This window comes from Heteronotia binoei, chromosome 5, assembly GCF_032191835.1.
Source record: "Heteronotia binoei isolate CCM8104 ecotype False Entrance Well chromosome 5, APGP_CSIRO_Hbin_v1, whole genome shotgun sequence".
In the NCBI taxonomy this organism is placed as follows: Eukaryota; Metazoa; Chordata; class Lepidosauria; order Squamata; family Gekkonidae; genus Heteronotia; species Heteronotia binoei.
The window spans coordinates 88,061,491-88,081,656 of NC_083227.1; the positions used below are offsets into that span (position 1 = coordinate 88,061,491).

The 20,166-nt window shown below is 42.3% G+C and overlaps 1 protein-coding gene and 1 pseudogene across 1 annotated transcript in view; both read right to left on the reverse strand.

Moving 5' to 3' along the window:
* Positions 1-20,166, reverse strand: part of CACNA2D3 (calcium voltage-gated channel auxiliary subunit alpha2delta 3) — a 1,102,401-nt gene that overhangs the window by 12,789 nt on the left and 1,069,446 nt on the right. The gene's annotated exons all lie outside the window — the stretch shown is intronic.
* Positions 5,595-12,007, reverse strand: LOC132571009 (NADH dehydrogenase [ubiquinone] 1 beta subcomplex subunit 10-like; annotated as a pseudogene).

Sequence of the window (20,166 nt, forward strand, 5' to 3'; positions counted from 1 at the left end):
TCCTCATAGGATTTGGTCTCCAGACCCCTCACCATCTTCATTGCCCTCTTCTGGACACTTTCCAGCTTGTCTATATCCTTTTTTAAATTGTGGTGCCCAAAACTGAACATGATACTCCAGGTGAGGTCTAATTAGAGCACAGTAAAGCAATACCATCACGTTGTGTGATCAGGACACTATACCTCTGTTGATACAGCCCAAAATTGCATTTGCCTTTTCAGTTACCACATTGCACTGCTGACTCATGTTCTGTATTTGGTCCGCTAAGACCCCTAGATCCTTCTCACACATACTATTGCTTACTTCCCCATCCTATAGTTATGCATTTGATTTTTTGTACCTTTATGTATTTTAGTCCAATTTTCCAGCCTGTTGAGGTTATCCTGACTCTGTCTTCTACTGTACTTGTTACCCCTCCCAATTTAGTATCATCTGTAGATTTAATTAACATTGCCTCTATTCCTTCATTCAAATTATTTGTAAAGAAGTTGAATAAAACAGGTCCCGGGACAGATCCTTGAGACAATCCACTTGTCAGTCCTTTCCATGAGGAATGATTAACAAGCACTCTTTGGGTGTGATCTGTCAACCAGTAACAAATCCACCTAATTGTAATAGGATCCAAACCATATGCTGGAACAAGTCATCCCCTAGGGCAACAAGGCTGTTTCAGTCCCATAACCAGGCCTAAATGCAGATTGGAAGGGATCTAAACAACTTGCCTCCTTAAGGAAAACTTGGAGTTGTCTGGCTACCACATATTTAATCACCTTGGTCAAGAATGAAAGATTTGAGACTGGGTTAATAATGACTGAGATCCCCTTTGTAATTTCCTCCCATTGCACTGTATTTGCACAACAATTTTTTTGTTGTCCTAAGCTCTTCAGTAAACCAGGCTCTACTTCAGAGTAGTCATGTTCACAACCTGAGCCATCCCTGCATTCTACAGGTCATCAAGAATTTCAATGAAAGTGCCAACCCTGCAGAACAGAAAATCCATAAGAGATACCAAAAAGGAATAATTGATCAGTTTTGCGGTGATTGATCAGTTTTGTGGAGGGAGACCTCCAAACTCCCAGCCATACCAGGCACACTCTAAGCCTATTTTTTTTTCACAAATCAACTATTTATTATAGTAAATTCCTATCTTGCTTTTGGATGTGGCTGTGCTCCTCCTTTATGACATTTAGGATTGCTAAATTGCAATCCTAACATGACTCCAGTACTTTTAAGAGTTGTATATCATGGGAAAAGATGCAATATGCCGTTTCTCCCATCACTGAACCACTCTGAGGGGATAATTGCAAGAGATGAAATGCTTCAATGCGATTTCTCTCAGGGACTGAATTGGTATTGTATTTTGAGAAAAGTGTATGTGTGGTTTTTAACCCACCTGGCTTTATCTGGACATAAAACACTTTGGTCTTCCCTTTTCTGTTGCTGATTTGGTGCACTAAGCATTCTTTAAATTTTTGCAAAGAAAAAAGTGTACAATTAGGAGAGTGGCAGAGAAAAAAAGAACAAGCAACAATCTTCAGTTGAAAGACAACATACACATTTCCGGTTTTTAAAAAAAATGAAGTTAGAATGCGACTGGTTTATGGCCTTCTCCTTTGACCTAAAGATAATTTAGAAAGTTTTATTTAGATAGCACATCCTCTACTATGTTTAGAGCATAAATGCCTTCTTACTGAATTTATATGCATAACAATTATTTTGGAAACTATTACCCACTTTTTGAGAAGGGATCATATGAACATAAGAACATAAGAGAAGCCATGTTGGATCAGGCCAACGGCCCATCAAGTCCAACACTCTGTGTCACACAGTGGCAAAAAATTTTATATACACACATACACTGTGGCTAATAGCCACTGATGGACCTGTGCTCCATATATTTATCTAAACCCTTCTTGAAGGTGGCTATACTTGTGGCCGCCACCACCTCCTGTGGCAGTGAATTCCACAAGTTAATCACCCTTTGGGTGAAGAAGTACTTCCTTTTATCCGTTTTAACCTTTCTGCTCAGCAATTTCATCGAATGCCCACGAGTTCTTGTATTGTGAGAAAGGGAGAAAAGTACTTCTTTCTCTACTTTCTCCATCCCATGTATTATCTTGTAAACCTCTATCATGTCACCCCGCAGTCGACGTTTCTCCAAGCTAAAGAGTCCCAAGCGTTTCAACCTTTCTTCATAGGGAAAGTGCTCCAGCCCTTTAATCATTCTAGTTGCCCTTCTCTGGACTTTCTCCAATGCTATAATATCCTTTTTGAGATCAAAAGATAAAGTAATTTGGCAAGGTCATCCCAAACAGCTGAGAATGAGCTATAACCTGAATCCAATCTGAATTCTATGGCATATCTATATATCTAATACTTAACTGTGCCCCCTATGTGTGGATACTTATTTCTGCAGAGAGGGGGTATATGGGGGATAGACATTTTTCTGCATACTTGGGTACTCCTCAGGGTTGTGGAAAAATGCAAAAAGTGGAAGACACTGGAAGCCAGGGAAAAGCAAGGGAGGGAGATTGTGGGGTGAAAGAGAAACAAGGGGATTGTCTGAGGGAGGGGGAGAGAAAATGAGAAAAGGAGGAATTGGCTTGGGGGGGGAGAAAACCAGAAACAAGAGAGGATTGTATGAGGGAGATAAATTGAAATAATGGGGGTCATCTGAGAGGTGGTAGAGAGAAAGAGAAATAATAGCAGATTGGGGAAGAGAAAGAGAAAGAACAGGAGATTGTTGGGGGAAGAAACAGGGGAGAGAAAGAGAGGGACAGACTGAGAAGGGGTGGGGAAAGAGGACATTGTCTGAGAAGGGCTGGAGTAAGCGAGGGGTGAGACATACAAGGGGTGAGGACAAAGGGGGAAAGAAAGGATTGCTAGAGAATGGGGTAGGGAAGCAAGTTGACATAAAAGGGTTGAGAGGAGAAGGGGAGTTGAGGGAAGATTGATAGATAAGGGGTGGGTGCAGAAAGACAGAGGAAAGAACTTTGATTGGGAAGGGGGGAGAGGGAAGCAAAGGTAGGGGAATGCCCCCTCCCTGCACGTTTCTTGCTGGTCTCCCCTAGTTTGCTGCATAAATTTGATTAATACATTTGCAAATTTGGGCCCAGATGAAGGGGAAAAAATGAAAAATCATAATGCTATAATGGCTGACAATATTAGAGAACAATAGGTATAAATCAACGTCAAAAGACCCACAACAAAATGTTGCATAATGTGTTGTGGCTTTGGAAAGGTTAGCAAATGTTTTCCCTTACCTTCTCTCTCCTCCCGCATCCCCTTGCATGACTGTAAGAAGGCTCCTGCTTCAGGGACTCGGGAGTCCTACCTTGTAGCCTTTGGGGTAGCCAGGGTAGGTTCAATGGGTTCTCATGAGGCAGGCCGCTATTCTTCTGTGCGCCCCCACTGTTCCCTGGCTATGGCTTAGTAAGCCCTGGCCCTGTCGACCTTGTGTTTGCTGGTGACCTCAGCGAAGGCTTGAGAAGCTGTGGCCCTACTGTCCTCTTTTTTGGCAGTGGTTCTGGTGGCAACAAGGCCAGTTCCTGGGGCAGTGGTCTCAGCAGTGGTGTGGACCTCTCTTGGTGTGACAGGCCGAGCAGTGATTGGGATGGTTATTGCCATGGTAGCTTTCTTTGGGGCTCCAATGGCTTTTCCCAGTGGTCCTAGTGGGGTGTGGGCAGCAGTGGGGATGGTTCTTTGTGCTGTGGCTTCCCTCAGGGTCTCCAGCTGCTTTCCCCATAGTTCAGTAAACATATTCTCTGTGCATGCTCAGATAACACAGTTTCATTTTTTGGGAGATTTATGTATCCCCTGTATATTTTTTTAAACATGTAAGATTTTTTCTGTGCAAAAACATCTCTTTACCCTCCATGTGTCCTCTATCTGTAGAAACAAGTATCTGCATATAGTGAGCACAGTTGGGAAGTAGATATATTGATATTAGAGAACAATAAAAATGTTCTTTGTAGCTAAAGGATTCTTCCTTTTACTCTCAGATTTTAAAATATTTAAGATTTGAAGGAAGAATGGTTGAGTTAGGATGCTATTTATGCCCCTATCAATATTGGAGCCAAATCTCACTGTGAAATCCTACATTAAGGTATTTTTTTTTAAATTGAACTCTATATCTGGTTTTAAGCTCAGAAGATGATCAAATGTTGAATATTTATGGCAACTGTTTCTTGTTTAAACATGAGAGCTCCTTTTGAAGAGAGGCAACATAAATCAAAAATTCAAATCTGTCTTTTACAACAGTGTAATCATTGGTATCATCATCTGCTGTATTAATGGAAAGATAATCTCACAATGAATAACAAACCATGCTTAACAAAGATCTCTACACATAAAGATAATAAGAACCTTATTCTTTTGAAACTGTATGTGTTCATCATCTCTGATGATTTTGAATCCATTCTAGAGCTTGGATTTATTTATTTACAGTGCAGATTTTTTTTAAAAAAAAAAATTCTCAAAATAGTCTCAACCAAGAGCTTTGACTTTTTTCACAGAAAAAAAGGTGGTGAAGAAAATATTTCATAGAAAGTAAAGATCAATAATAGAGCCCCGTGGCACAGAGTGGTAAAGCTGCAGTATTGCAGTCGGAACTCACAACCTGAGTTCGATCCCAGCGAAAGCTGGTTCAGGTAGCCAGCTCCAGGTTGACTCAGCCTTCCATCCTTCTGAGGTCAGTAAAATAAGTACCCAGCTTGCTGGGGGGGGGGGGATGTAGATGACTGGGGAAGGCAATGGCAAACCACCCCGTAAAAAGTCTGCCGTGAAAAGTTATGAAAGCAATGTCAATTCAGAGTCGAAAACGATTGGTGCTTGCACAGGGGCTACCTTTACCTTTTAAAAGATAGATAGTCTCCCATCTCTTAGTGTTAAATGAAAAGGAAACAATGCAGGAATTAAAGATGGAGTTGCTTAGGTAGTAGATGACTGGGGAAGGCAATGACAAACCACCCCATAAAATGTCTGCCAAAAAAAATCATGATGTGAAGTCACCCCATGGGTTGGTAATGACTCAGTGCTTGCACAGGGGAATACTTTAAACTTTTTCCTTTGCTTAAGCCAACATTTTAAAAGTATTTGGACAACAGACCTATTCTAATTCTACCAAATTACTGTAATGACTAATAAGGGGTGGCTACAGAACTGGCATCATGAGTAGCAGCTGATATTGAAACAATGGGACTCACCCTTAAAGCTTTCAGTCAGTCTTCCATTTCCCAATGGGAGGAATGAATGGATGTAGTGGAAGTAGAGTGAATAGTAAAAATTATGAGTTGGTGCCTTCCAATCTACCATAAGGTTCCTGCAGTACTGCAACAATTTTCTGTTGGTTCTTTTAAACCTACCAGCACTGATGCGCGTAAGAAAGAAGCTTCCTCCCCTTATTTGCACTTACTTTTTTTTCTTGTTGCATAATTAATTTCCTTTCTAGCAACTGTCACACTTCAGTCTGCTTTGCAGATTCTTCAGTAAGTCTGAAAACACAGATGCGTTCAAGAGCTCAGTATGGTGCTGTGAGGTTATACTGAGCATGCGTGTTGAGTATCAATCTTGCCCCACACATACGGAGGGGTCTTTTAGTGGTCTGCCTGGGCAGCTGCCTGAACAGCTGCCTGAGCTTTTTTTTCTGCGATCATGCGATGCTTTTGCTTCACTAAGCATGTCCAAGCATTTCCATAGTAACCTATATCTCCATATTTAGTCTGGTGAGCCTTGGTTATATCTCTGAGTTGCTGCATCTCTCTTGCACATTTCTGGATGTGGCCCAGTCCTTCATGCAGCATACAAGCCCCTAATCTTTCCTGAACAATTTTCACAATTTCTTCATCAACTTTCTCGTCTCTGTCCCACTGCATTTCCGCTTCAAAGAAGCACACATAGTTGTCCTCTAGGCACTCTGTTAGGTCTGGGACACGGCGGAACTCCCAGTGGTAATAGTAGAACTTGCGTTTTGTGTGCTGGTGCTCTATAAAATTCCTCCATACTGTGACGGGCATGTCAACTGTGTAGGCGAAAATCTTCTCGATCAGGTTGATGGGGTTGGGGATGGCCGACTAAGGGTTGGGGGCTGGTGTGCGGTGCGGTGGCTTTCGGTACACAACAACAACAACAACAACAACAAATTTTATTTGTATCCCGCCCTCCCCGCCGGAGCAGGCTGAGGGCGGCTAACAACATGGTTCAGAGTTAAATTATACAAGTAAATAAAACTACATTAAACATTATCAGCATTTAGTTAAAATCTGGTTAAGCTTTAAAATTAAATTAGTTAATTTTTAAAAGTGCTAGTGCTATGTTTACTTTTTCTGATGGCGGTTTCCTTCGCAATTTCCATTTTCATCAGGGAAGGCCAGTCTGAAGAGGAAGGTCTTGCAGGCCCTGCGGAACTGTTCTAGGTCCCGCAGGGCCCGCATTTCCTCTGGAAGTTGGTTCCATAGGCTCGGGGCTATAGAGGAGAAGGCCCGGTTACGGGTCCTGGTCCGGAGGCTCCAGCAGCATCTTGGCGGCACGTCTGAATCAGCCAGGTGAACAAAATGGCAACCTCCGCCCTCAACAAGAGGATGCACAAATCCTTATTTGCACTTACTGTATACAGGGGTGCCACAACTGGAAATGTGGTTGCAATTGGAAGAAGATAAGCTGTCCTGGAGAGGCCCATAGATACTCAGTACCCAAGTACTGATAAAAATTTGCAGCTGGCCTTGTGTAATTGTTGGGCTGCTAAATAATTGATCAGTATTTATTAAGTAACCTCTTTTCTTGAGACACTGCTACTCTCCTTTTCCAAAAGTTCATATATTTTGGAAACTGTTTCATACCAAAACATTTTGCGTTGATATTTTATTTTGTCCTCAGCCACAAAAATCTTTACACTGATCTAATAAAAATGTCTCCTAATTTAAAATTAGATTAGCGAATAGAGGCACCTTGATAGAGATGGCTTGGCAGTGCTGATGTTATTAGACCTGTTGGTGGCGTTCGACACAGTCAATCATCTGCTACTGACTCATCGCCTTGCCAACCCTGGGATTCAGAGGTTGGCCTTGAAGTGGTTTTCCTCCTTTCTCTAGGGCTGGGGATACAGGGTGGTGGTTGGAGATGAACTATCTTTATGACATCCACTTACGTATGGTGTGCCACAGGGAGCAGTTCTTTCCCCAATGTTATTTAACATCTATATGTGCCCCCTCACCTAGGTTGCCCAGAGGCATGCGCTGGGTTGTCACCAGTTGTCATGAGCCCTGTTGAGGGGGAACTGGAAGGGTTAACAGGCCTGGAAGAGTTGCCAGCCAGTTCCTCAGCCCAACAACCAGCAGCTGGCCCATCAATCACTCTCCCCACATTCCAGGCACCAGTGTCAGCTGTTGATAGTCAATCTCCTCCAAGCTCCCTCCCTCCCACCTCAAGAGTTCGAAGCAGGTTCCGGAAAGAACTTTCAAAGTGAAGACATGAGGCACGCCGATGCTTCAGATCTCTCAGCCCTGTTCTCTCAGCCCTCAGTTCTAGCAGAGTTGCTGCCACCCAGGAAGCAGGCTGATTGAAGCTCCCATATAACTCCCACACAGGACCTCTTAACCTTGTGGAAGCAACAAGTCTATTCTCTGGCTTGCATTCACACTCCTTCCTGATCCTGACCTGCTTGAATTCCTTGGCACACTGACCCTTTGGCTTTTGGACACTGACTTCTGATTCTGGTTTGATATTTTGCTTTGGTGACTTGGCTCCTGCTTGACTTTCTGGCTGTTGACCTTGGACTGGCTTTGGACTTCTGCCTGCCTGCACCCTGAGAACGTGACACCAGTATGCAGATGACACGCAGCTCTATCAGTTGATGGGTGGTCAGTCCGACTCCACCCCAGATGATCTGTCCACAGCATTACAAGCTGTGGCGGAGTGGCTCAAGCCGAGAAGACTGAAATTAAATCCGACAAAGACAGAGGTCCTGTATCTAAGCCATTGCGGTCTGACCAGAGGTCCATTTACCAGCCCTTGATGGAGCACAGCTTCTGCCAGTGTCCAAAGTTAAAAGCTTAGGGGTGCTCTTGTGTTCCTCTAACAATGGATGCCCAAGTAGCTGCCACTGCCAAGTCAGCTTTCTACCATCTGCAGATGGTAAGGCAGTTGGTCCCCTTTCTCAAATGCAACAACTTGGCAACTGTGATCCATGCTACAGTCACCTCAAGGCTGGATTACTGTAATGCCCTCTACATGGGGCTGCCCTTGTCCCAAATCTGGCAACTCCAGTTAGTGTAGAATACCGCTTCCAGGCTGTTAATGGGAGTTTCTTTACGGGAACAACACTGAAAGCGCTGCACTAGCTACCAATAATGTACTGGATGCGCTTAACCTTTAAAGCCCTATATGGCCAGGGTCCTGCATACCTTAGGGACCGCCTTTCTCCGCATATGCCCCAGTGAGTACTTCAGTCCAGGTCTCAAAACTTGTTGACAGTCCCTAGTGTCAGAGAAGCCAGGCTTAAGTCAACTAGAGCTAGGGCCTTTTCCATTGCTGCACCAAGCTAGTGGAATGAGCTGCCGGAGGAGGTTAGGTCCCTCTACAGTTCCGCAGGGCCTGTAAAACGGCACTCTTCGACCATGTTTTCTCATAACGGTAATATCTATAGCAATGAATTAGGCCCATAAACCTAAACACTACTCTGGATTTCTCTTACCACACTGAACATATGAACATATGAAGCTGCCTTATACTGAATCAGACCCTTGGTCCATCAAAGTCAGTATTGTCTTCTCAGACTGGCAGCGGCTCCCCAGGGTCTCAAGCTGAGGTTTTTCACACCTATTTGCCTGGACTCTTTTTTGGAGATGCCAGGGATTGAACCTGGGACCTTCTGCTTCCCAAGCAGATGCTCTACCACTGAGCCACCGTCCCTCCCACACTGTGACGTCCCTGGGTCCTCTTTGGAACACTTAAAACTGACCAACTCGCCATCTATTATCACTGAAATTCTTATTGTCTGTATGAATTATTGTTCTAGCACCTATTGATATTGATCTTTTAATAATTGTTTTATGTCTTATATTTATTACTGTTTTATCTTGTTTGGTCACCGTTTGATCCTAACCTGTGAGCCGCCCTGAGCCTGCCTTTGGCGGGGAGGGCGGGATATAAATAAAATTAAAAAATAAAATAGTGAGGGCTAAGAAAAATACTTTGCTTGCACATGCTGTATCCACATGCTGCAAACAGCATGCGGAAGCAAAATATATTTCTATTATGAAACTGCTGTGGGTGTTGACTAATTTTCATAGTACTGGGGCCCAAAGGGCCACTCTACTCCTTCCATGAACACATGGCATAGGTAAGTTTCAGAAACCATTACAGTACTGGGGGGCGGGGGGGTGAGAAGGGGAGAGTGTGCTAATGGTTTAGATAAAAATATGGAGCACAGGTCCATCAGTGGCTATTAGCCACAGTGTATGTGTGTATATAAAATTTTTTGCCACTGTGTGACACAGAGTGTTGGACTTGATGGGCCGTTGGCCTGATCCAACATGGCTTCTCTTATGTTCTTATGTTCTTAATCTTACCATCCCAAAGGGGAAAAAATCCCACTGCATATACACAATCCTTTTGAATAGTTTAAAGCTGCTTCTTGGATCCTAGCCTTAGTAGATAAACAAACTGGAGGGCTCAGTGAATTTTTAGGAGGGCTCAGTGAACCCTTTGCCCCGATGCAGCCTAGATGGGCAGCTAGCATTGAAGCTCCCTATTTTTGCTTCCTTTTTTTAGTGGTTACTCTAGGACAGTGATGGCAAACCTTTTAGAGACCGAGTGGCCAACCTGCAACCCAAAACCCACTTATTTATCGCAAAATGCCAACACGGCAATTTAACCTGAATATTGAGGTTTTTGTATAGAAAAAAAAAACACTCATAGTGAAATTAACAAACTGAAAGAACATTTGGTCTGGATAGCATTTGCCTAGGAAACCAACAAAATAGAAACATGTCAGAATGGGAGAATGATGGTGAGAGTATCATAATGCAATAAATGGAGGCTGTTCATTGCTCTGTTATTTGCAAATTTGGGTTAAACTGAGAACATGCCTTTCCCAGAGGTGTTCCTGTCCACCTAATTTACTTTTGAACATGTAACATGCAATATAAATATTATTCTAGTTTGCCATTAGAAAAAAAATACAATAAAATATAGTGTGTTTAGTAGGAGCTGGTGGTTAGGGTGTCCAAATCAGATCTGGGAGGTCCTGATTCATATGCCCACTCTTCCCTGTCAGCTTGCTGGGAAACCTTGGACCAGTAATATACTCTGAGTTAACCTGCCTCATAGGTTTGTTGTGAGGATAAAAGAGAAGGGGAGAGTGTGTCAAACCACTTCAGTGTCCTTTGGGGGGAGGAAGGCAGGGGATACATGACGTTAGTTAATAAATTAAGTTGATGAAAGGAGTCCACTGATTTATATGACTACATCTGAGTCCAGCAGTACCTTAGAGAACAAGATTTTTGAGAGTCAAAGCTCCTTTTATGTAATGGAGGGAACTCTAATGCTGGAAAGCTTGTGCCCCCTCCCCCAAATCTTATTGGTCTCTAAGGTGCTCCTAGGCTCGAATCTAGTTGTTCTACTATGGACCAGCACAGCTACCACTGGAAACTTCAGGGATAGTCTGAATTGTATTACCTAGAAAGTCTGATGTGAGAAAGGAGGGCCAGTTTGGTGTAGAGGTTAAGTGCGTTGACTCTTATCTGGGAGAACCAGGTTTAATTCCCCACTCCTCCACTTTCAGCTGCTGGAATGACCTTGGGTCAGCCATAGCTACCACAGAGCTGTCCTTGAAAGGGCAGCTTCTTGGAAAGCTTCTCTCAGCCCCACCTACCTCACAGGGTGTCTGTTGTGGGGGAGGATAAAGGAGATTGTGAGCTGCTCTGAGACCCTGAGATTCAGAGTGAAGGGTGGGATATAAATCCAATATCTTCTTTCTTTAAACTAAAACTTCCGAGCCTTGTGTGCGGGAGGGGAGAGGGACAAGGGAGCATGCATGCCCATAGAAAGGGCTCTGAGTGCCGCCTCTGGCACCCATGCCATAGGTTCACCACCACTGATCTAGGATTTCTCATTTTGTAGTTGTCACATTTGGGTTTCTCCCCCCCCCCCTTGTATGTTTAAGGAGGAGGAGGAAGAAGAAGAAGCCCATCAGGATATCATAAATGGAAAATGATGTAGAGCCTAGACTCAGATATTTGTTACTCACATAATTGTCAGCTGCATAAACCAAACCCTAATGGAGTGGAACAAACTTTAGCTGTTGAGCATGCAAGTATCTGTTGTTCTGGTTTTCAGCCCTCCTAATGTGTTTTCCAGCCTGCTGGCTATATTTCTAACTCACATTTCTCTAATATCCATTTTAAAACACTGAATGAGTATAACTTCTCTATTGCTCCCATACATTAGTCTGTTCAAGTTTTTTGAATGGTAGATGAAATAACATATGGAATCATTTTATATAACTTCAAAATAATAATTGTATGCCAGTAACTACACAGTTCAGTGTACCTCGACTTTAGATATTAAAAAAAAGATAACTATTTCAGATAGATCTTCTTTGTGGTCTCTGTGCAGGTCACACACTGGGTTTTGGCACCTGTGCCAGGCCTCACTGTGTGTGACTGTACAGATGACCACTTGAGAATTGTAAGTTACAGGTAAGCAACCTGTTTTTCTTGTTGTATGATGCAACTTCATGCCCCCCCTTTCAGCTATGTATAGACTAGGGGTGCCCAAATTGTGGCTTAGGAGCCACATGTGGCTCTTTCACACATATTGTGTGGCTCTTGAAGCCCCCAGCACTTCGTCAGCCCACTTGAAGCATGTATTTAAAATGTTACAAATTCACATCTCAGCCTGGTAAACTGTGAACTGGCTTTTCTTGAATAGTGATTGGTCAAAGAACTGAACTTTCACTGTATATGCCAGATTGCAAAAAAATTGAGTTTTCTTTCCATGTATGTGGCATAACAGATTTATTCCTATAAAAAGTACTTATCACCAACTCCTTGCCCTTTTTGTATCTTCTGCTTTAAATGCTGTTTATTGTTTTTATTTTGTGTTATTTATAGCAGTTAATAACACTATTAATTGTATACCTTCAGAATTTTGATATCAAGCAGAGCCTATAATTATCATAATAAATACATGAATAAAACAGGACCCCCAATTTTTAATTTTTTTGTGATAAAAAGGAATGTTTTTAATAATTTCCCTTCAAAGAATCTGTCACGTTTCAAATACTCATTTATACATTAAGTACAAATGCATTCAAGCATTTTTCCTCTTTGATCTGCAAAGATAATATAATTCTTTAGGATTTATGAAACCTTTCCAAAGTAAACATTTAAAAGGAGGATCAGAGCTAACATATATAGATTTGAACATTTTTGACAACTTGTTGGGCAATGTCAGTTGAAGACCTGATAAACAGATGTCTTGGTGACACCAAGATGCTCTTTTAGATTTAGAAACATATGAACATGAACATATGAAGCTGCCTTCTACTGAATCAGACCCTCGGTCCATCAAAGTCAGTATTGTTGACTCAGACTGGCAGCAGCTCTCCAGGGTCTCAAGCTGAGGTTTTTCACATCTACTTGCCTAGACCCTTTTTAGTTGGAGATGCTGGGGATTGAACCTGGGACCTTCTGCTTACCAAGCAGATGCTCTACCACTGAGCCACCATCCCGCCTCTATTTTAATACAGAGCATAAGCATTCTGTAAGAGAGAGAGGGAGAGAGAATGAACACTATAGAATGTTTTCTATTGATATTTTGACAGAGGCCATTAATAACATGCTCTGAAGACAATGAAAATTGTTTCACTGAAACATTTTCACCTATGTAAAGCTATGTGTTCCTGTGTAAAGCTGTGCTGTTATAGAAGGAACACATAGCTTTATTACAGAAATATCTAGCTAATGTCGAGTATGGTTATACATCCCTTTCACATATTCCAATCAACATTTCTTTTAAGAACTCTAAACATATACATGATGAGGACAGATACAGGTGGGTAGTTGTGTTGGTCTGAAGCAGTAGAACAAAGTTCCACAGGACCTTTAAGATCTACAGAGTTTTTTTCAAGGTATGAGCTTTCATATGCATGCACATTTCATATCTGAAGAAGTATGTGGGCACACAAAAGCTCATAATTAAATAAAACTTTGTTGGTCTTAAAGATGCCACTGAACTCAAATGATGAGAGCCATAATCCTAAAGCACAGCCTAGCCTTACCTTGCACTGTCTTTTGTGGATTGGGAGGGGGGTGAGGTGAAGGAGGAGGCAGTCTGGCTGCCTCATGCTACCTGCAGTCTCTGGAGGGACAGGACTGGCTGCAGCCTGAACTTGCCACCTGCATCAGTCAAGGCAAGGCAGCCCTGAGGGGTTGGGCTTGGACTCCCCCTTTGCCTGTTTAAACCCCTCAATGCTGACAGCTTGCCCTCATTTCTTCCTTGCTGTTTTAGCCAATATTCCCAACTCTCCTCTTTTCACACCTTGGCTTTTAAACATCTACTTTCTCTACCAATAATCAATTCACCCCTTTTTAGGTGATTTTAACTATTGGCAGATTGATTGGGTCAATATGTGTTCAGGTCGAGAGAAAGAGATTGAGTTTCTAGATGCTCTCAATGACTGTGCTATGGAGCAGATGGTAACAGAACCTACTAGGGGTTGGGCGATCCTGGATTTGGTCCTAAGTAATGCCCAAGACTTGGTGAGAGATGTAAAAGTGATCGCACCGCTTGAGAGCAGTGACCATGACGTTATTGATTTCACCATTTGTATAAATACAGAGTTGCACAACCACGTTTAACTTTAAAAGGGGTAAATTCTCTGTGATGAGGAGGCATGTGAAGAGGAAACTGAAAGGAAAGGTAAATATAGTCAAAACCCCTGGGGAAGCTTGGAGGCTATTTAAAACTACAACCCTAGAAGCTCAGATAAAATATATACCATAAGTTAGGAAAGGCACAAACAGGTATAAGAAAAGGCCTGCATGGTTAACAAACAAAGTAATGGAAGCTGTAAAAGGTAAGAAGGACTCCTTTAAGCGGTGGAAAGCTAGTCCAAGTGAGATTAATAAAGGGAACACAGGCTGTGGCAAATCAAATGCAAGACTGTGATCAGGAAGGCAAAAAGGGACCATGAGGAGCATATTGCAAAAAACATAAAGACCAACAATAAAAATTTCTTCAAATATATTAGAAGCAGGAAACCAGCCAGGCAGGCAGTAGGGCCCTTGGATGACCAAGGGGTAAAAGGATTACTGAAGGAGGGTAGGCAAATGGCTGAGAAGCTGAATGCATTTTTTTTGCCTCCGTCTTCACTGTGGAAGATAAGTGTTTGCCTGCTCCAGAACCACTTATTTTGGAAGGGGTGTTGAAAGACCTGTGTCAGATTGAGGTGACAAGAGAGGAGGTCCTACAACTGATAGACAAATTAAAAACTAATAAGTCACCAGGTCCGGATGGCATACATCCAAGAGTTCTGAAAGAACTCCAAGTTGAACTTGCGAATCTTCTGACAAAAATTTGTAATCTTTCATTGAAATCTGCCTACATTCCTGAGGACTGGAAGGTAGCAAATGTCACCCCCATCTTTAAAAAGGGTTCCAGAGGAGATCTGGGAAATTACAGGCCAGTCAGTCTGACTTCAATACTGGGAAAGTTGGTAGAAACCATTATCAAGGACAGAATGAGTAGGCACATTGATGAACATGAGTTATTGAGGAAGACTCAGCATGGGTTCTGTACGGGAAGATCTTGCCTCACTAACCTGTTACGTTTCTTTGAGGGGGCGAACAAACATTTGGACAAAGGAGACCCAATAGATGTTGTTTACCTTGAATTCCAGAAAGCTTTTGATAAAGTTCCTCATCAAGGGCTCCTTAGTAATCTCGAGAGTCATGGAGTAAAAGGACAGGTCCTCTTGTGGATCAAAAACTGGCTAATTAATAGGAAGCAGAGAGTGAGTATAAATGGGCAGTCTTCGCAGTGGAGGATGGTAAGCAGTGGGGTGCCGCAGGGCTCAGGTCCCATGCTCTTTAACTTGTTCTTAAATGAGTTGGAGTTGGGAGTAAGCAGTGAAGTGGCCAAGTTTGCAGATGATACTAAATAGTTCAGGGTGGTGAGAACCAGAGAGGATTGTGAGGCACTCCAAATGGATCTGTTGAGGCTGGGTGAGTGGGCATCAACATGGCAGATGAGTTTCAATGTGGCCAAGGGCAAAGTAATGCACATTGGGGCCAAAAATCCCAGCTACAAATACAAGTTGATGGGGTGTGAACTGGCAGAGAATGACCAAGAGAGAGATCTTGGGGTCATGGTAGATAATTCACTGAAAATGTCAAGACAGTGTGCAATTGCAATAAAAAATGCCAATGCCATGCTGGGAATTATTAGGAAGGGAATTGAAAACAAATCAGCCAGTATCATAATGCCCCTGTATAAATCGATGGTGCGGTCTCATCTGGAATACTGTGTACAATTCTGGTCACCGCACCTCAAAAAGAATATTATAGCATTGGAAAAAGTGCAGAAAAGGGCAACTAGAATGATTAAAGGGTTGGAACACTTTCCCTATGAAGAAAGGTTGAAACGTTTGGGGCTCTTTAACTTGGAGAAACGTCGACTGCGGAGTGACATGATAGAGATTTACAAGATTATGCATGGGATGGAGAAAGTAGAGAAAGAAGTACTTTTCTCCCTTTCTCACAATACAAGAACTCATGGACATTTGATGAAATTGCTGAGCAGTCGGGTTAAAACGGATAAAAGGAAGTACTTCTTCACCCAAAGGGTGATTAACATGTGGAATTCACTGCCACAGGAGGTGGTGGCGGCTACAAGCATAGCCAGCTTCAAAAGGGTTAGATAAAAATATGGAGCAGAGGTCCATCAGTGGCTATTATTCACAGTGTGTGTGTATATATATAATGTACACTGGGGCCAATATATATAAATTTTTTGGCCACTGTGTGACACAGAATGTTGGACTGTATGGGCCATTGGCCTGATCCAACATGGCTTCTCTTCTGTTAGCCATCAAGTTGCAATCGACTTGTGGTGACTCCATAGGGTTTTCAAGGCAGGATCCATTTAGAAGTGGTTTGCCATTGTCTTTTTCTGCATAGCAACTGTGGACGTCCTTGCTGGTCTCCCATCCAAATATTAACCAGAACCAACCCTCACTATCTGATGAGATCTGGCAAGCCTGGCTATCAGATCAGGGCTATCAATTTCTACCAATCAGAAAATAATTAGTTCCTATTGGAAGCAAATACTCAATAGATAATTCTATGTACCTGGAATGGCAGTCACATACATAGTGTATGGTTTTAAACTTGTTTTCCCCAGAAAATGATGTACTTCTTTAGAGCAAGCTGGAATAAGTTCTTACTGGATACGTATGCAGATAAGAACAAAGTTTGAGCCAAGCGGCACCTTTAAGACCAACAAAGTTTTATTCAAGCTGGAAGCTTTTGTGTGCATGCACACTTCCTCAGACAAAGTAAAATGAAACTTTGTCAGAGGAAGTGTGTCTGCACACAAAAGCTCCCACCTTGAATAAAACTTTGTTGGTCTTATAGGTGCCATTGGACTCAAATGTTGTTCTATTGCTTCAGATCAACATGGCTGCCACCTGGATCTATGTGGATAAGAGGCAGTGAGAGAGGGAGGGAGGGAGAGCACTTATGAGATTTCAGGGAGAACTAGACTGATGTTGCTGTGAATCTAACTTTGGCAGCCTACGTATGGCTAAGTTATCTTCAACTTACTTACCTGTTCAAATAAGTTACCATTAGTCTATAGTGTTATCTCTTTCTTGAGAAACCAAACCTATAAGCATGATCTGATCCCCCTACTTCTCATAGAAGGTGTACATGACAAAAACAGATTGTGCAGTAAGGGACCAATCCAACTTAAAGGTCTGCTCACTGTTATGCCTGGACCCCCTCTCCCCTGGAGGACTAGTTTGGTACCGTGGAAAAGGAGATGGCAGGCAGCCTTCTTTCTCTGCACCTTACAGGGTCAATCCTCAAGACTTTTACTTGGTCTGCAAATAGGATCAAAATAGGTCCTACAATCACATGGAATGTGTATCATCAAATACTGGCTTGTCAGGAAAAAGTGATTCTAAAGGTGAAAAGATCTGGTTTTTGTCAGTTCTCTCCCCTCTTCTAAATCCATCAATGCCAAAGATTAATTTCCAGAAAAAACAGTACAACTAACCCATTCCCCCACCTTTTCCTTACCTGGTTCATCCTATGTGAGTCTATGTGAGTCAAAACTATTTTAATCCCATAACACTTCTTCGTAATAATTTTCTTGTCCTGTCTATTAGAGGTCACCAAGCACAATAAACATTTTCACATGAACATTACATTGCATTCACAACCCATAGGAAAACTCTGCAGCTTCCCTAGTTCAAATACATTGTTTCATTTACACCATCACAGCATTGTTCTAGGAGCAATCATGTTATTGTTCAAAGTTATATTAACTACCCTCTGTTGAAGAGTGTGTGTAATATAAAGGACTCTTTAAAGCAGGGGTCCCCAACCCCCGGTCCATGGACTGGTCCCGGTCCATAGCCTGTTAGCAACTGGGCTGTGAGTTGTATAATTATTTCATTATATATTACAATGTAAGAAGAAGAAGACATTGGATTTATATTCTGCCCTCCACTTCGAATCTCAGAGTGGCTTACAATCTCCTTTATCTTCCTCCCACACAAACAGATACCCTGTGAGGTAGGTGGGGCTGAGAAAGCTTTTTACAACAGCTGCCCTTTCAAGAACAACTCCTATGAGAACTATGGCTGACTCAAGGCCATTCCAGCAGCTGCAAGTAGAGGAGTGGGGAATCAAACCCGGTTCTTCCAGATAAGTGTGCACGCACTTAACCATTACACCAAACTAATAATACACCAAACTAAATAAAGGGTACAATTGTATCATCTAAAAACCATTGTCCCCCCCCCCCCCCAGTCCATGGAAAAAAAAATTTCCACAAAAACCAGTCCCTGGTGCAAAAAAGGTTGGGGACCGCTGCTTTAAAGGATACACACAATGGTGCTGGGCTTAGAGAAAGAAGGAATGTCACTGGTTTCTGGTGATTTCATGAATCCAACAGGCAACCATGATAGAGTTTATCATATCCAAGTTTTAAACTCAGTTCAGAAACAAATTTTCTAGAATTTGAAGAGTTCTAAATTTTATGACTGCTCAAAAGATAACTCAAGCAAGAGACTGGTTATAGGACAATAAGATTTAACATTTACTAAAACAATTGGTCACATTATGAGAAGACGAGGCTCACTGGAAAATACAATAATGCTAAGTTGAAGACAGCAGGAAAAGAGAAAGACCCAACATAAAATGGATTGACAGTAAGGGAAACCATGGCCCTCAGTTTGCAAAACCTGAGCAAGGCTGTTAACAATAGGATATTCAGGAAGTAGTTAATTCATAGGGTCACCATACCGGAAGCGACTTCATGGCACTTAACACACACTATAAAACTATTTCAGTGGACAATTCTGTTTCAGTTCTTTTCAGTGAACAGCTGTTACAATCATGCTAACCTTTAGAGGTATACCCTTAGCATTGTCCATCTAGGGCTGCATTCAGATGGGCATTTTGGCCTGACATAAACACTTTCCCCAGGCAGATTAAAAGGGCACAATCAGCTGCCAGCTGTTCCCCTCTCACACTCACCCGAGTGGAAGACAAGTCAATGACGGGATAAACCAGGTGGGATCTAGTGGCAATGGATCCCCCCCACATGGATCATGTATTGCCAAACATTTGGATTCAGAAGAGTGCTCTCAAAACAGATTGGTGATGTGAATCCACCAATCCATTCCAGTCAGGGTTTTTTTTTCCTTGCTTGCCACCACGGTGCATACATGGATATGAGCAAGGATTATTTTAAAAAATACAACCCAAGCCACTGGCATACTACAACCCTGTGAATGCTCCACCACACCCCCTGTGCGATAGACAAACACCTTGGGTTGCTGTATGTGATCACAATTATCTGCTCCAGATTAAACCAGAGAACTTAGCCTCACCTCCAACACACCTGGAGCTGCCCATCTATCTGCAGCCTAGGATCTCTTTCATCTCATCTTTGAATGCTTGCCAAAATCTTTCTTGACCAAAAGCTCAGCGATTACTATAATGCTCCAATTTCCTTATCAATGTCCATATTATATATTGTGTAGCATATACATTTTAGCCCTGACTTGGATATCCCAGGTTAACCTGATCTTGTCAGATTTCAGAAGCTAAGCAATGTTGGTCCTGGTTACTATTAGGATGCAGACCACCAAGGATGTACACAGTTACAAGGCAGGCAATGGCAAACAATCTCTGAATGTTTCTGGTCTTGAAAACCCTAAAAGGTCACCATAACTTGGTCACCATAGCATTCCACCACCATATAAGTTGTACAATACTACAAAATCTGGAGAAGTGAGCAGTGATTCACGGATGCTCATACCCTGCCACAAATTATGTTAGCCTTTAAAGTGCTCCTGGACTCTTGCTCTTTTCTACTGCTATAGACAAACACAGTTACATTAGGGTTTGTAGAGTCTTTCGGGATCAAGTGCCGTGTTCTACTGGAGAAAGTTTTCCTTCCAGACGTTTCGTTCTCAGCTGCGGAGAACATCCTCAGTGGCGTTGCAGCCGGAGCAGGCGCTCAGACCTTCTTGGCTGCTGTGCATTGAGTGCAAGAAGGTCTGAGCGCCTGCTCCGGCTGTAACGCCACTGAGGATGTTCTCCGCAGCTGAGAACGAAACGTCTGGAAGGAAAACTTTCTCCAGTAGAACACGGCACTTGATCCCGAAAGACTCTACAAACCCTAATGATGTTACCAGCCGTGAAAACCTGAAATCTTTGATAAAAACAGTTACACATCTTGATCAATACTACAAAATGATAGTCATATTATATATATATAGAAAATTTGCTTTCTCCATGTATATATGAGGAAAAATATGGTATTATGCAGACTTGAACTCATTTTTGGATGTCTGTATTTAGATCTAAATTCAGACATAAGAAAAAAATCAACCAAGCCAAAGAGAGATACTAATTTTAAAAATTAATTTTT